This window comes from Carassius carassius, chromosome 1 (assembly GCF_963082965.1).
Source record: "Carassius carassius chromosome 1, fCarCar2.1, whole genome shotgun sequence".
Classification (NCBI taxonomy): domain Eukaryota; kingdom Metazoa; phylum Chordata; class Actinopteri; order Cypriniformes; family Cyprinidae; genus Carassius; species Carassius carassius.
The window spans coordinates 34,682,007-34,700,022 of record NC_081755.1 but is presented as its reverse complement, the minus strand read 5'-3'; the positions used below and the strand labels follow the sequence as shown (position 1 = coordinate 34,700,022).

Below are 18,016 nucleotides of genomic sequence, written 5' to 3'. Positions count from 1 at the left end.
CTGCGCAGAGAAGCCTCGCTCACACTGGGCAGCTGAAATGGGCAGCACCAGCATAATCTGCACCAACTCCAGTATGTTCTAGAGAAAAGAAGATACTTTTCAATTTCATTTAAACTCTTACCATTAACTTATCAAAACCAACCTTAGAAGGATACCATACGCAACCACTCAGTACTGTTGGCCTACCTTATAGTCAAGCCTGTAAGGGTCCTTTGTCAACATGGTCTCCCACAGGCCACTATAAGACTTGTCTTGTGGCATCCAAAACACCTCAATTGACAACACAAAAAAACAATTCAGTTATACAAAACTCTTTCTGACAAACTAAATTCTATCTCCATTGCGAATATGATTCAACTTTAGTGCTGCAACTAATGATTATTTTGATTATTTCAAATGATTATTATATCTGTTGATTAATTTAGAAAAATAAAGTTGCTATAAATGAAAGCATAGATTGTTTACGAGTCGCAGTGTTTTACATGGTAAAAGCCCACACAGATATGAAGTTGTAGCGAAGTGATTGTTAGCTACGTAAATTTACTTCATTTACTTTATAATGTTAACGTTACCCTGGACACAAAGTTTTATAATTATTGCAGCAATATTCAACTTTACACAAGAATAAAGCCTATAAAGAGAAACAACTTACCTATGGCATGGGAGTGTTCAAGGGTCTGTTGTCCGACCAGGAGATTGACTGGCTTCCCATCCTCCAACAAGCGCACATAAACAATCTCGCATTCGGTGTTGGATATATCAGTGTCTCCGTCTATTAGAACGGCTAGATACTTTGCGGCTTTAAGCTTCGCTGACAGGCCCTCTCTCATTATGTCAGCAATTTGACCGATCATCTCCGCACATCTTACATCATTGTCGTATGTGGGATTAATGTCAACTCCGTTTTTGTGGTGGAGTCTGATAAGAGGCCCAAATTTGACAAAAGGTTCCCTTTTCTTTCGCAATAAAATATGCAATGTTTATCTTTATTTTCAGCTGCCTCCTCTTCTCCTCCTCAGATAGCAGCACTTGCCTTTTCAAGGCTGCTGACACCGTGCTCGATGGTTTCTCCTGTCTCAACATGTACAGGTCTCTACTCTGAATATGCCGCCGCGAGATGTTATGTTTCGTTACGCTATCTTTTTTCAAATGTGGATTTCCTGACACAAACGACGAGTTGCCAGCCTGTTTCTGCCCTCTACAATATTTGCAGAACATGAGGTTGTTCTCGAAATCCAGCCATGGGAAAATGTTAAACCAATTGACATTAAATTTATATGATCTCTCTCTGCCGGCTGCAGTGGACGCAGAAGTGACAGCGCTAGTCACCGTAGGTTCGCTAAAGTTGTTCTCAGCTTCAGGTAAATCTTGTGAAGAAACCTCGATAAAGTTAGTTAAACCTTCCATATCCCCCTCACCTGATTCCTCTTTCTCCTCATCTCTTTTTCGCTTAAAATAAAAACTTATGTTCATTTTTATAGCAGCTACCAATATTTTCTTTCCAGTTTTTACCTCACTTGACTCTCTCACTTAAAATCCAGCAGCTCCCGCACATTCCCACACTATTTCAGTGATTGGCTCATTGGTTGCGAATCGTCGCTCTCATTTGCATAAAGTTAAGTGTGTCATCATGCTATTTTCACACATACTGTCTATGTTTTCACATCGCGCAGCCGCGACGCTGTCACGTCCTCTTGCTCTTTTATATACTGTCTATGTTGCTCAGTTCCATGTGAAATCAATGGTATGCATTGCTTCATCGCGCTGTTGTTCAGTGTATTGAGAACAGCCCGTCACTCGCACACTGTGCTCGTAAATTATTTTTCAAGTTCGCACATAACTATTTTTAGGCGCAAATGCGAGTGAAACACTCGCACTGTAGAGCCCTGGTGTGTGTGCATTTTGAATGGGTTAAATGCAGAGCACGAATTCTGAGTATGGGTCACCATACTTGGCTGTATGTCACATCACAGTCCTCGTTCTCCGTATAAATGCACTGCACACATCTGATTATTTGGGTTGAACTGTTCCAGAACAGTGTTGTAAATACAACTTAACTACTGATTTCTAGTTGTGTCCTCTCCTGGAAGGCCAAACAAAGTAGCTTTGCTTTCACAACTAACACACAGCGTCTCCACAACATGGTGCCGGCAGTAACAGCGAGAATGAAAGTTGCGCCTTCTTTCTTTGTGTGAACATTTGAGCGCTGATATGCAAATCTTCCCACACAGTGACGTAGACATGTTTCATATATATATATATATATATATATATATGTATATATATATGTATGTGTGTGTGCAGCAGTATTTCTTAAATGCATGATGTATTAGCAGTTGCAAGTCTTAGTACTTGCTCTGTCTTAGTAGCAGATCTATTTTGCCAAAACCAAGCACATTAACAATTTTTCACGTACATTACCATGCCAGTCCCTCTGAGAGTTGTCATGACAGAAATACAGGTGCATCTCAATAAATTAGAATGTCATGGAAAAGTTCATTTATTTCAGTAATTCATAGGGCTGGGTATTGTTCAAAATCTTTCGATCCGGTGCCAATTTCGATACCTCAGTTTCGATACCGATTCCTAACGATACTTTTTTTCGATACCATATGTTTTAAAATCCATTTCAACATCAACACAAATACATTAAACATAAAACTTTGATTTTCACCTTAATTAAAACAAATTCTGGTAACACTTCACACTCAGGATAACATTATTAATACAACTGGTTGTGCTTTTTGGATAGGGATGAGCCACCAAAAAGTGGCCCTGGACTTTCTGGCCCACAGCAGCCCACCACACCATAATGCAAACGTGCCTGTTTTGATGTCATTTATTAATTTAATATTTAAGTAAACAGTTTGGGGATTTTAACCAATAGGGCAACTGATCCTCCATTTGAAGAAAAAAAAAAAAAAAAAAGAACAGCAGCTGGTCATTTAGCGACTCCTAGTGAGCGATACATGCTCATCAAGACACAAACATTCTTCTAGAACTCACACTTTGCATTCAGTTAACAGATCCATACGAACCATGCATGAAATAGAAGTTTATAAACTCAAACAATAGCTTTATGTGCTTTACAAATGACCTTTTAGTCTTTATTCATTCGAGATGTTCAATAATAGATAATCTTTGGCTCGGTAATACAAGTTCATGATCCGATTAGTGAACCGATGATTCTTTTGAGTCAATCTTTTAAAATAAGCATTTATTTTGTTTAACGAAACCAGTGTTTCACAAACTGGATGGATCTGAGGTGCAGGGCTTGTTAGCCCCACGTCCCGGGGCAATTGTGTTTTCCAGTCCGATGGGCTATCGTGAGTGATGTAAATTTTCTTACTTGATTCGCGTTGTTAACTCGCTTGAAGTGGTGAAATAGATCGTAGCTGATCGTTTGCACTTGTTTCTAAATCTTGCTGATTCAAGCGTTTTAAACAATTTGCGCGCGTTCGGAGCTTGCGCTCACTCATTGAAAGCACGCGCTGCGATCACCATTTCAGACAATGCGCGTACAGAGAATGAATTCATCTTTCGCGTATCGTAACTTCTGAATGAACACATACACACACAATTATATCAAAATAAATGTCTCTGCATGTATTCTCGTAAACACAATTGGTTATGTTTTAAGTGAACGTATACAGTGGCCTGCTGCTAAGAGAAATTCGCTGTACCGGATAAATCTGTCTCTCTCTCTGTTATTTAGATGACTTGTGTTTCAAGATACTCAATGGAGTAGACCAAACTAAACCGGGAGGGAGGGAAAAACACTCATCCAAACAAATGCTTCATTAAATTGGTGGTATTGCTGGCTTTTGTTGCAATGCTCTTATCGCATATGTTGCACTTTGCTGACTCGGCATCCACTTTTATTAAGTGTAGCCACACTTTAGAACTCTTTGGCATTGTAAAACTGAAACGTTTTGAGAAAAAACAACTACACTTTTTTTGTTGTGTGACTGCGAGTATCTTCAGAAATCCTCCCCGTCACGTCACATGGTGGTGGACAGCCAATCACGGCGAATTTAGGTCCTTACATGCATGTATGCTACAAGCTCACACCGACACAGCCACTTGGCAAAAAAACAAAAAACGGCTGCTTGGCTTTTGGAACCGAAATTTGGCACCGAAAGATAAATAATTTTTTGATACTCATAGTATCGAAGTTTTTCGTTCGATACCATAAAGGCATCGAAGTTCGGTACCCAGCCCTAGTAATTCAACACAAATTGTGAAACTTGTGTGTTAAATAAATTCAATGCACACAGACTGAAGTAGTTTGTCTTTTGGTTCTTTTAATTGTGATAATTGTGGCTTACATTTAACAAAAACCCACCAATTCACTATCTCAACAAATTAGAATACTTCATAAGACCAATAAAAAATAAAAATTTTAAAATTTTAAAATATTTTTTTAGTGAATTGTTGGCCTTCTGGAAAGTAAGTTCATTTACTGTACATGTTACTTGGTAGGGGTTCCTTGTTCTTTAATTACTGCCTTAAATCCTGCTGGAAAAATGAAATCAGCATCTTCAAAAAGCTGGTCAGCCGAAGGAAACATGAAGTGTTTTAATATTTTCTGGTTTTCAAAAAACACAATGGACCACCAGCAGATGACATTGCACCCCAAATCATCACAGACTGTGGAAACTTAACACTGGACTTCAAGCAACTTGGGCTATGAGCTTCTCCACCCTTTCTCCAGACTCTAGGACCTTGGTTTCAAAACTAAATACAAAACTTGCTCTCATCTGAAAAGAGGACTTTGGACCATTGGGCAACAGTCCAGTTCTTCTCCTTAGCCCAGGTAAGACGCCTCTGACGTTGTCTGTGTTTCAGCAAATTCCTCGACACATCTGTGTATGGTGGCTCTTGATGCCTGGACCCCAGCCTCAGTCCATTCCTTGTGAAGTTCACTCAAATTCTTGAATTTATTTTTTTCTTGACAATCCTCATAAGGCTGAGGTTCTCTCGGTTGGTTGTGCATCTTTTTCTTCCACACTTTTTTCTTTGACTCAACTCTCTGTTAACATGCTTGGATACAGCACTCTGTGAACAGCCAGCTTCTTTGGCAAAGAATGTTTGTGGCTTACCCTCCTTGTGAATGGTGTCAATGATTGTCTTCTGGACAACTGTCAGATCAGCAGTCGTGTAACCTAGTGAACCAAACTGAGAGACCTTTTTGAAGTTTCAGGAAACCTATTCAAGTGTTTTGAGTTGATTAGCTGATTGGCATATCAACATATTCTAATTTGTTGAGATATTGAATTGGTGGGTTTTTGTTAAATGTGAGCCAAAATCATCACAATTAAAAGAACCAAAGATTTAAACTACTTCAGTCTGTGTGCATTGAATTTATTTAATACACTAGTTTTTACAATTTGAGTTGAATTTCTGAAATACACTTTTCTACGACATTCTCATTTATTGAGATGCACCTGTACAATTAGGTCTATACACTAAAATAATTTATCACAACTTTATAATATACAGTATAAAAATGTATATACATTTTTAACAGTGTTTTTAAAGATAGTGATTGTGTTGTTTTGCTGCAAGTGAAATTGAAATCTGAGAAAACGATAAAAAGCTATTGTGAAAAAGTGTTAGTTTATTAAAGGCTATACACAAAAGAAGATAGATATGTGTACACTTTTTGTGTACAATTTATGTCTAAGACTAATACATGCTGCCTGTTTGACAGACAAAACGTGGAAGCAAAATAGAAGCAGAAAACACAGTTCTGTTCTTTTGATATCGAGTTTACTTGCTTCTTAGAGACAAACACTAAATATCTTTTAAATATTTCAGTAACTTGGCAAAGTTTTTGGAAAAAATCCTAAAGTGAATTTATCCTCACCTTATAGAAGCCCTTACCTACAGTAATGCATATGACCTCCTTTCCCAGCACAGCTCCCAGCAGACCCAGTTATCAAATGCAGAGTGGTTTATGGTTATCTTAGACTGTTTGACTTTATATAACGAAATAGCACTCACTCTGTTTACACTTGTGGTTTAAGTAGGAAGAAATCTAAATTACCCAGTGGGACCCTGATGTGAGTGAGTAATCTGTGCCAAATTATGAGCTAATAATGATCTGATTCCAAGCTCTTGTTTGTTTCATGTGGCCTGGGGTTTTAAGTTTCCCACTGCAGCAAATGTAAATAAATAACAATTATTTGAACAGATGATTTAGTTCAATTAAGATTAGGTTAATAATGTTCCAATGATGGAAACTAGCAGTAAGCATGATTTTGCACTATAAGTTAAACCCAATTACTTAAGATAGTGAGACTGAAAATCCCTGATTGGCATTTTTTTTTACTAGCTAGAATTAAGGTGAATTTGTATTGAAAGTTGCTTTTCTATGTGTTCTGTGAGTTGTTTTGGTCATAACACAGTCTCAGTTGGGTTCATGTTCTGTATTACATTCTTTCACAACCATGTAAACGGTGCACTTGTGACCACTGTAAAAGTGAAGCCTTAAGACAAATGGTTTGCATTATTGTAGGAGAAGAATAAATCAGCCTGTCTTTCTCAGCACTGGGGAACAAAGATGGCGCAGCTCCATTGTTTATCTGCTGTAAGACCTCCTAGCAAGGGAACAAATGTCTTCCTCCCATGCAACTTCTTTTTCTTCTTCTAACATCTGCATGCTGGGCTTTCCAGAAACCAAATAGGAAACCTGGTTGGAGAAAGTCAGTAAACACTGGAGATGGGTGCATGTTGAGATTTGATCATTGCATGATGGCTGCATGTTCACAAGATCTCCTGCTTTCTTGCTTTCTTGTTTCTTTGTTGGAGGAGAAGGAGAGATCTCGCTGGCTTCCTACAAATAGCATCTGGGAAAACTTTGGCAAACGATTAGCCTTTTTTTGGGGGGGTGCTCAAACAATTAAGTAAATGCCTGTGCTGTTCTAACCACAGGTTTGAGCAGTTTATCTAGTATGCGGTCTCCTTTTAAACACAGAGTTTGTTGCTTTCACAAGCACTTCAGAAGGAAAGCAGAAAGGAGGCCTCCCAGAAAAAGTGCAGAGATGCAGAGAGCCAAAGGATTTGCCCCCAGAGAATGGGAACGCTGGCTCTTGGAATTGTTGTAAACTTGGAAGGGTTTATTTTCACTCTGTGTTAATAAAAACTGATGTTGAAACTCGAGCCCCCCTCTGGTGGGTGAAAGAAGGGAAGTGGCTTATTGTCAAGAGCTACGGCCTGCAATTTATGACGCCCTTCACCAGGAGTTGCCTTGAAGGCTGCCTGTTCAGTTTCATGATACACGTTTAGAGTGACCACAATAATCTGGCACATCTGATTCGATGTAGTAAACAAGGTTATTATTAGTCTTACTCATTTTCCCTCCAACATACAACTTGCAGCATGAGACTAGGCATGAAATAGAAATGCACAGTAATTTTCCATGCATGGGTCATTGAAAAGTGGACAGATGGACTCATTGATTAGGAGTGTAATATAAGCCTCCTTGTACTGTCAAAGGATTCTGTAAAAGTTAAGGTGTGCTTTTCCTTCTAAACTCTCAGTGAGGAATGATGGGAGATCTGCTTTTGATTTAGGGAGACTGTTTTTTTTGGCACGGTTTGGATCGAGACTAAACAAAAATAAAAAGAGACAGTGGAGTTAATTTTATTTATTAAATGTTTTGTATATTTATTTTTTGCAAATTATATTATTAGTGTCGGGATCTTGTTCAGGACATTATACGCAAAAAAATTTGATTAGTGGCCTCAAATAGTGTGCAATTTTTAAATCATTTTAATAATGATTTGCTGGAAACACAAGCTATGTGTTATAACTCATAAAATAAGTTGATTGAATTAGTTATTATGTGAATTTCATAAAATGATTTTCATTTCAGATTTAAATCAATATTAAGTAAATAATGCGTATGTTTAAATAATGTATGTTATTTAAACACACATGCGTGCACTGCACACACTAAATTGAGCTTATAAATCAGCTTATAAATAAGCTTGTGAATCATACAGAATGATTTTTCTTGCGAATGTAGAAATGCAGACAGTTTTCTGGAAGTGGTAGGTTTGGGTGTAGAGTTGGTTTAGAGTGATGAATGTACGGTTTGTAAAGTATAAAAACCATTAAGCCTATGGAAAGTTCCCTCAAGGATAGTAAACCAGACGTGTTTGTGTAAACAGAACAATCTCTCTCAACATTTTTCGCTGAATAAGTAAGGTCCCACAAATTCTTGGAAGAATTGGAAGAACAAAAGCTCAGCTCAGGTAATTCAGGACTCATAAGTCATTGGTGCTGGACAGTCTAAACTCTTGCGCTGTTTTCTCTCAATTGTGGACTTGGGAGGGATAGACAGGCAGATAGGCTTCCTGCTTGCTTTCTCTCTCTCTTTTCTCTGGCCATCTCTTTTCACCGAGTTCTCTGGAGTTGCAGAGGGGTGTGGTGAGCTAGTGTCACGTGACACGGTGTAGGTGGAGTCAGAGAGAAGCCCAGAGACTCCAGCTGAGGCTCACACTGGAGGTTTAAGGCTGAGCTGGGACGAGCAGAGGGTAGGTCAACACACTTTCACTCTCTTTTCCTCTCGTTTTCCTTTTCTCTTACTCGATGTCTCCCGTTCTGTTTGTGTATTGCTCCCTCTTGCTTTACAAGCATTGACTAACATTGCAGAAAAGATCACTTAAAAACGAGCAGGACTTTTGTTGTTTACATGTTGGTGTGTCTGTAAATACATGTCTTTATAAGTATGATTTTTCGATGTTCAGGCCTGAGACTCGGCCTGTTTTCCATGTTAGAGCTTCACAGATGTTTAAACTGGAAGGTTCTGAGAAGGGAAGATTTATTAAGTCTCTTTAAGCATCTGTGAGTTTGCAGAGGGGGCGTGTTTGCCTGTTCCGCTCTCCTTTTTCATCTTTACTCCCTGTCTGCACCTTCTGTCTTGGCCTTGTAATTAAACATGTGCAGGTTACAGGGCTGCATGAGACCCAGACATGCTAGCCCTATGTAATTTCACCTCCTCAAAGGCTAATTTTTCAAGAAATTTTTCTGTAGGTAGGGTTTTATTTCACCCCAGGATAAAACATAATACAAAAATTATATATTTTATTTATTTATTTGTATTTTTTTTTTTTGCTTAAAGGATAAGAAGCCTTTTTAACGCTATTAAGTTTATTTTATTTTTTAATTTTCACGTTTGATTGATTGAATATGGATTCTATATTGTAAAGTTTTTATTCATGCTGATTTTTTTTTTTATTCATCTTGTTAAAACATAACAATAATGAGAAATTGGATAAAGTTGCTTAATTGACTCAAAGAAATATGTAATATCACAAACCAAAAAACTAAATCCTGAAAACTTTCTTAAATATATTATACTGTTTATTTGCCTGCCCACATCCTGCAGGGGACCAGGAGAGAATCCCCACACTCTCTTGTTCTCCATCTTGGTCACGTCTATGTCATTATCTTTTTGTTTCTGTGTGGGGAAGAAAAAAAATTCTCATCCATTTATTTCAGCCCTTTTCAGTTGCTACCAATGACACTTTCACAGACTTATCACCATTTGTTGAGGTGTTAAAAATATGGGAAGAGTAACAGCATAGTCAGCATTTCATTCGGTTGTCAACAAGGTTTGGCATACATCCATAGCTTAATGTGAAATAAAGACACTAAACTAAAAATAAATAGTTTAGGCCAAGAATCATTAGCACACTCTGTGTGTCTCATTGTAGGTGGCCATTGGGAACATGTCAGAGACTGTTAGACGTATTGAGAGCCAGAGGTGTTCACTGCTAACAAAGTGAAACCACTTTTCGTTCCTCGTTTGGGAGAAGCTCCTCATTTTGATGAGTCATCTCAAACTCCTCGCTGCCCTTTCTCTATTTATACAGTCGACATACTCATACTCTCCCAAACCCAGAGCAGCAGACCTCTGAGGGTTTCAGCCCACTTCCACTGAAAACTCCACATGACTTTTAGAAGGATTCTTGCGGGATGGAAATGTTTTCTATAATTGGCTTTGTTGGGAATATTCGTGGTGTGTGTGTTTCTGCTTTCCTGTATATGTCTGCTAGCATTAAACCCTTCGGTCTTTGGCAGTAATGGAGCGTGGTCACCCTGTACCTTCTGTGGTGAAGAGAGCCGTGCCGGTTAAGTGTCAGAAACACCTGCCTGGCACATGCGGTTATCACAAGCATGCTTTCATAGGCACTGCGAGTGTCTGTCATCACATCTGTATAACCAGGACTGATTTGCAATGCAAAGTATTGGGGAATGTCTAATTTAACAGATGGTAAGAAATAAAATGTATGCCTCCAACTGTAATTCTTTTTCTTTATAATGCTTTCAGAGGACTATTTCAGTGGTCATTCTTGTTCCTGTGAACAACCGAATCCTGTTTACCATCATTATAAGTGTAAATTATTCAAGTGACTTTCAACATAAACATTGAATGTCACCTTAGGCTATTTCAGCATAAGTAAACATTATTTTTTTTCATAAACAGTAGCTTGTTTTTCTGGCCCGTTGACGTTTAAGTATTGTCTGGCGGTTTTACTGTATTTGATCACTTTAGTCATGAGACCTATTTCAAGGATCAGCAACTCAAGATGGTTTTCTGAGCATATTTGGACAGTCATATGACTGAGCTAAGTGAATGTGTTCATTTATCTCTATACAGATAGCGTGCAGGAATCTCTTTTTGAGTCTGCTTCTGAAGAACTGATAGTGAATGTTAAAAGGCCCTTTTGCAACAGGAATTCGTGTTTGCCTGAGAACTGAAGCCTGCTGTGGAATCGCTTTTGTTTTATCTCTCATCTCATCTTTCATGTGATCTTTCACATCGTAGAAGTTATGTCACTGCGCTGTTTTAGCTTTGCCTCGATTCCCAGATGCTGTGTTTCTTCTGGTTGTCGTCAAGTCCGGCGCTCTCACATTGAGGTCAGATCCATGATCCGTCTTTCAAAGGTCATTCCAGTCATTCCACAGATACACTTTAACCCCTCAAGACTACCGTTGGATTATGTGTTAAGAATGCCAGGGACAGATTTCCAGAGGTCCTATCACTCCAGCTATGCTGTACAGGTGGCTCATGTCTAGTTAGCCAGAGGAAAAGATTGCAGATGACTTCATTTCGACTAAAAGCTTGTTGGCAGAACATTTCCTCTTTGTGCATTTAATATTTTGGCAGTCAGGAACGTTAATACACATACTATAACAACATTAGGAGTTGGTGAGGTTGTTAGCCAAGTCACATATTTATTTTCATTTCAGTTTCTTCAAATGTAAAAGTGGATGAGCATACCGTTTCGGAATGTTTCCTGTTCCATATTGTTTTTCACACCATTCTTATCGCTCACTCGCACTTCTGCTGTCTTTTGCCAGTTTGGGAGTACGATATCCCTCACTTCCAGACGTTTTTCCATTGTGTGCATGACTCCATCTGCTTTTACAACCCCGAGCATCAGAGGTCATCCTCTCCGGCCCAGTACTCTGTGGGCTAACACTCTGTGTTTGTGTAGAGTTAACATCAATTTCCCTTCTGCATTGAACTGCTCTCTGTGGGAGGCCACAGCTTGCTTATTCCCTCTCTCCTTTTGTCTCTCTCTCTTTCCCTCTCTCTCTCTCTCTTTCTCGAGTTGTTGATCTTCCCACTCTGACCTTGCTTGAATTATTCTGTAACTCTAACCGGCTGGATCTTGGCTCTGTGTGTCTTTTGTAGTTTTCCAGTGCTTAATTATAATCTTTCATATAATTGTATGCATCTCATTGTATATTGCATATCCTCGGGCATATCCCAGGCAGTACTTTTTTTTCTGGAATCATTTATTTCTGAGAAGTAAAGGTTTTAGCCAAGTGATGGCTCCCCTGAGTAATGGTGTCCCTCCCCCCCCCCTCTATCTTTGAAATGGTAATGGTACCATTTGACAAACATATATTGTAGAAGACAAGATATATGAATCATCTTGTCATATTTTTTTTCTTGGAATCATTTTGGGGAATGTGTTTTAGGAGAAGAACAGACATATTGAACGAGTTTGTGACCATTTTTCCAGAGCTTACAGGAAATGTCTTATCAGCTAAAGTTAAGTTATTTCTTTTACACATTCAAGTGGCTGCTTGATTCAGACAAATCATACAGGTGCTTTCATTATGGCTACAAAGGTTAGCGATGCACCATGTATTTGTACTATATTGGTTATCAACATATATTAAATATTTTAAAGTAATCTTTATAGCTCAATGTTGGATATGGGGGGGGGGTCTATTAATGCTCACCAAGGCTGCATTTATTTAGTAAAATCAGTTGTTTTGTGAAATAATATTACAAATTAATATACCTGATAAAAATAAGAAAAAAAAATATCTTATGTAGCATTATAAATGTCTTTTACTGTCACTTTTGAACAATTTAATGCATTCCTGAGAATAAGTGTATTTTACATTTATTTTGACGTAGTATAAATAGTGTATAAGCTGTATTAGATCCGCTGTTAACATGAAAATAACTATCAGCTTATCAGTACTGAACAGAATTTCCCCTACTAACATACTGTCTCAATCCTATTCAGCTAAATATAATCGGTTAGTGTTGATAGTTAGAAGACCACTCATGCTTGTAAAGATGCCTTTCTTTTACAGATGGCCCAAACAGGAAGTTGCGGCTGATTCATGAAATATGGTCTCACAGCTTGATCTGAGCACTGTGGACACTGTGGGCTGAGACCGTTTCTTCCTCCGTATGCTCTTGAAAATCCTCTGAGGCCACTTTACAGATGTCCCACCAGGGACACAGTCTGTGATTTGCAACCTTTACCTCAGACTGGGAGGAATAAATCAGTCGTTCAGTCTGACTTTCTCTCTTCGTTCTCTTTGCTGGCATCTATTTACAAAGATATTGAATGCTTGGAGATTTGACGGCGTTAGAAAAAAAAAGAAGAGTTTTTGCCTGTAATTGAAAACAGAGAACGACTAATATGGTCCCAACTCGAGTTTCTGATGGAAAGTTTTGTTTTTGTCTGTTGAGATCTTGGGTGTCTTGTTGGATTGTTTTTAACAAGTCACTGTGTTATGCAAAAGGCTCATTTAAAAAATAACATATAAAGTAACATAATAGTTGGATTTTCACTGTTGATGATAATAGCTGCTTGTGTTGTTTATAATGGCAGGAACTGTGATATGGTTCTCATTACGTCAAAAATGTAAAATGCTGTTCTGATGATGGCTTGGAAACCGATTTGTTATTTGCATGGATCCCATGCTGGTTAAAAACAAGTCTCGGGGTTCCAACATTCTCCAATCCAGGAAACAGCTATCAGCCACAGGACTGTGTTCACCTCTCCTTTCACCCTTACGTTGTTTTTCTCTGGGGGAGTTTCAGTGTTCAGTTATCTCCTCAGGCATGGAGTCTGTTAGCGGCGGAGGCCCCCAAACCTGTCAGTCGACACCGCGTCTGTCAAAGCAGTTCACCTCGTGAAGACTCACAGGAATGAGAGAGGATCGCATGCATTTTCACAACAACCTTTGATCTTGAGTTATTAAAGTGCCTTTTGAAATTTTTTATGTGTAAATCTGAAAATGAGAAACCATTTATTCACGGTCAGGTTTGTTTTCTTTAAAATTCAAAAGAAATTGTCTATGCTTGCATATATATATACTGTATACACACACACATATATATATATATATATATATATATATATATATATATATATATAATATACAATATACAAGTGAATTAGGACTTTAGAAGTTTCTTGCAACCAGGCACTGAAGGTTAATTTTAGGGGTCCACCGATCATTGGCGCCGATATTACGTTTTTTTTTTTATGATTATCGGTATCTGTCATTTTCAAAACCGATTCACTGATAAAATAACTTAATTTTGAAATGCACTAATTGGCTCTGATGCAGCCTGTCACAAATGACCACACTGTGGCCTAAAGCAATCTCCACCCATCTGATTTGTTGGGAGTCATGAGTCTGAACAATCGATGCAGAATTCACTCACACTCTGAAAGCGCTTGCTAACTGGAGCTGCTTCAGTGATCACGCATCAGTTGTCTCTAAAAGGTAAGGCAGCACAGACGTTGCTTAAGTTGCAGTCCACTAAAGTTACACTGAAGTTGCAAAACACCTAAATTTGATCTATGATTTCTGCAATGCGGAAAACACAGACGCATCATTCACAGTTGGGTTATGAGCGAGAGAACAGAGCAGGACTTGAATATCGGTGTTATCATTTGCATGTGCTTTTGAGTCTTGAGAACTCACTTGCGTGTTTTCATTTTCTGTGCGCCCACAGATCGCGATGAGAATGACAGCATTTAATAATTATTAAAGGAGTTGGCAAATGTGATAAATTTAATACAACAGTTCAATAACAAGCACTGCCTGATTTCGCTTTATATCATCAACGAAAATATTTCCAAATAAAGTAAAAGCTCCGCAATTGCACATCTCTAAACGTTTCATTCGTGAATGAAAGTGCGTTTTTGAATGAATCTATTGAGTGACTTGCCGCCACCTGCTGGTGGTTTTGGTTTCATTTTTGGGTATAATTTCAGTAATTAAAATCATTTAATATTTTTTTTTTGTATTCAAAAATGTATATTTTAAACAATAATATCCACATGAATTTATTAATATAATTGCACTCATGCCAACTCTTAGCCTCTTTAAACATCTGAAAATGTACCTACAAGCCACTTTTGTGTTCTTCTGTGCACCCTCTGTAGTACAATTACATTTTTTATTAATACTAATTTCGTATGATTGATAACTTATTTGTCTTATTCTACTTCTTATTATATTGTTTTAAATATACATTTTTAAAATCTTATAAACCCAAATTTTTGAATTTGACAGATGCCATTGCAAAGGTAAAAAGAAAATACCCCTGTAAATCACTTTGAGTCACATGTTACCTCATATTAGGAAGGCTAATTTTTTTTATCAGAATTTTTGATTATTGATCAGAAAGTGCTCATGTTTTTGTTTGACATGCAGTCCTGATTACAAAAAGAAAAACACTGCTCTTAAACCTGGTACGGTTATGGCTGTGGAATGGGGTTAGTCCGAGTAAAAAATCTCAGTCAAAAGATTTATATTTTGCTTTAACACCTGACTGACTACTATAATTATTATTACAGCTGTTGTTTAAAAGAATAATCACACAATACACTATTTTTGTTTTAATTTTAATAGTAAACCCTTTGTTTGCCAAAAAATAAAGTTGAACTTTTACTTTTACTGTGGGAGTACTACACTCAACCAACTCCAGGGAAGGCAGTTTGTCAGAGCCCTTGTTATCCTTAATTTTGACATTAATTAAAAAAATGTTAACACCAGACACATATATCGTTTCAAACTATTGGTTCTCAGTCTATTTGATCTGTAATGATCAGTATCGGCATCGGCATTGAAAAACACATATCGGTCGACCCCTAGTTAGTTTGTCTAATACATTTCTGTTGGGACATACAGTAATCTACTCAAGCAGGCTCTAATATTCCATCTTAGCCTTAATTTTGTGTTTTTTTTGCTCTCTTATAATTGGATTTGAATGTCTTCCAGCTGTTTTGCTAATTTGGCAAGCTTGTAACGCTCAGGCTAATGGTACTGGAGATTTATGGGGTCACTCTGATTGTGCGCAAGCACCTGTGTTCACAGCTCCTTTTACAGGCATGGATTTCCATCCTGTATGACAGGCTGTGGGGTCAGTTTACTTTTCTGAGTTGCACAGTATCACTCAGGAAAGACATTGCACGTGGTCCTGGATGAAGGGAAATCATAGGTTCATTGGTCAGCTTTTTTTCCTCTGTTGTGATTCTCTCTGTTGTCAGGGAGTTTATACACTTTCAATATGTTTCATAGTGATGGCTGATGGGTTTATTCCATTAGATGCTGAAGCTGTTCCAACAACAGATGGGTACAAAAATGTGTCACAGGCAAACATTTCTACATAACACACTTCTGAAGAACTTCTAGTACATTGCCAAGAAATCCTTGATAAACTGGCATGATAAGTTCTTGATAAGTGAAAATTTTTTTCAAATTGCTTGACCTAAGTCAAAAACAACCCAGTGTTTGTGTTTGATCAGGCTTTGTGCTGTTTGTAGATTCCTTTGTCAATACAGGTGGGCTTTCTAGAGACCTCCAGCTATTGTAAAGCACTCTCCTTGATTGAGGGTATTAAGATGCCGGACATTACTGTGAGCCAAAGAGGATCTCCTCCAAGTCACCCTTAGGGCAGTGAGTGAATGCTCTTTTCTGGAACTGCGTTCTAGAAGATCCCATTTGTAGATACAAGCTGCACTCTGAACCAAATAAAATATCTCATCAGCATATTTAAACATATAGCCTAACATATAATTTGATTCAGCATCTTTCTGCAGTTGAAAGGTACTTTTTTGTTTTGTTCAACAAGGATGCATTTAATTGATCAAAAGAAACATGTTAAAAAAGATTTCTATTTTAATTAAATGCTGTTCTTTTAAGTTTTCCATTTATCAAAGAATCCTGAAATAAAATGTATTTCCATTTTCAGAAAAACAGTAAGCAGTGCTGTTTTTAAAATTGATAGATGTTTTTTGAGTGCCAAATCAGTAAATTAGAATGATTTCTAAAAATCATGTGACACTGAAGACCAAAATTTTTTATTATATTTACAATTATTTTTTCATTTAATTATTTTACGTTTTAATTTCACAATATTACTGTCTTTATGGTAACACTTTAGAATATGAAACACTTATTCACTATTAACTCAGAGGTTTCCCTCAATAAACTCATAGTTTGCTGCTTATTAATAGTTAGTATTGTAGTTGTTAAGTTTAGTTATTTGATAGGTTTAAAATATCTAAAATTGAGGTATGCAAAATATGGCATTAATATGCGCTTTATAATTACTAGTAAGCAGCCAATATGCTTGCTAATAAGCAACTAGTTAATAATGAGAATAGGTCACTGTCTTTTACTATATTTTTGGTCAAATAAATGCCGCCTTGGTGGACATAAGAGCCTTGTTTTAAATCTTATCAAACCACCCCAAACCTTTGAACAGTATTGTAAAAACTTTTTTCAGTAAAAATGTTAAATTTGCATATGTGTGTGTATATATATATATATATATATATATATATATATATATATATATATATATATATATATATATATATATATATATATATAAAATAATATTTATATATATATAATATAAATATATATATATATATATATACATATATTTGAAAATGACAAATATAAGGACAGGGTGTGTGTATCTATTTTTTTATGTTTGTGGTTTCTGGTTTGAAGCTTTAGGAGCCGATTTCTCTGGCCCAGAACTTTTCTGTGGTGGAAATGTGTGAGATGGCTATAGATTGGACTCTTAGATCTTAGATTGAGTCAGGAATCAGGCTAAATACTGTTCTGGTACTAGAACTGTTTGTCTTCCGTTCCTATTGAGGGAGTTTTTTATATTGGGCATTTATGCTTACTGGCAACAATACAGTGGCTTTGGCTAAAGTCAGCATGGGCCATTTTGATGCTGCTTTACCTCAGTTTAACCTTTTAAAAAAAAAAAAAAAGAGGCTAGGGATGACCTTTTCATTGTAAAGTCCACCACCAAAGTGCTCTTTCAATCTCTGCATTCATCACTTTGTATTTATCCAGGAGGAGGATGTTGGGGTGGATGCCAAGAAGTGGAATGAAGGTGATTCCTGCGAGTTGGAGGGGATGCGAATGGTTTTAAATGAACTGAGGAAGTGGTCTGTTGGTCATTAGAGGTGGAAGCTAGGTGTGTCTCCTCATCGGCTCCAGTGTAACTGCAGAATAAACAGTGTAAGGGAAATATGACTCTCTATTCATACAGCCTTCTTCATAGGAAAGTGTAGTTACCACATGCCTGCCATCTGTTCTCAGAATACTTAATCAGAGAAGAAAGAGCTAGATCAGCTGTCTGAACACAGGAGGAGTCACTCCTCATTCAGGTAAGAGTAGGAGTGTTGTTAGGAGCCTTTTC

The 18,016-nt window shown here is 37.4% G+C and overlaps 1 protein-coding gene across 7 annotated transcripts in view; it reads left to right on the top strand.

Moving 5' to 3' along the window:
* The window catches only part of LOC132147492 (septin-9-like), a 101,594-nt gene that overhangs the window by 67,733 nt on the left and 15,845 nt on the right, over positions 1-18,016 (top strand). The window contains exon 1 of one of the 7 annotated variants that reach the window (XM_059557087.1): positions 8,399-8,543. The exons of the other annotated variants lie outside the window; for them this stretch is intronic. The gene's annotated coding sequence lies outside the window, so the exon portion shown is untranslated. Of the gene's footprint in view, positions 1-8,398; positions 8,544-18,016 lie in introns of those variants that run through there. 7 annotated transcript variants of the gene reach the window in all.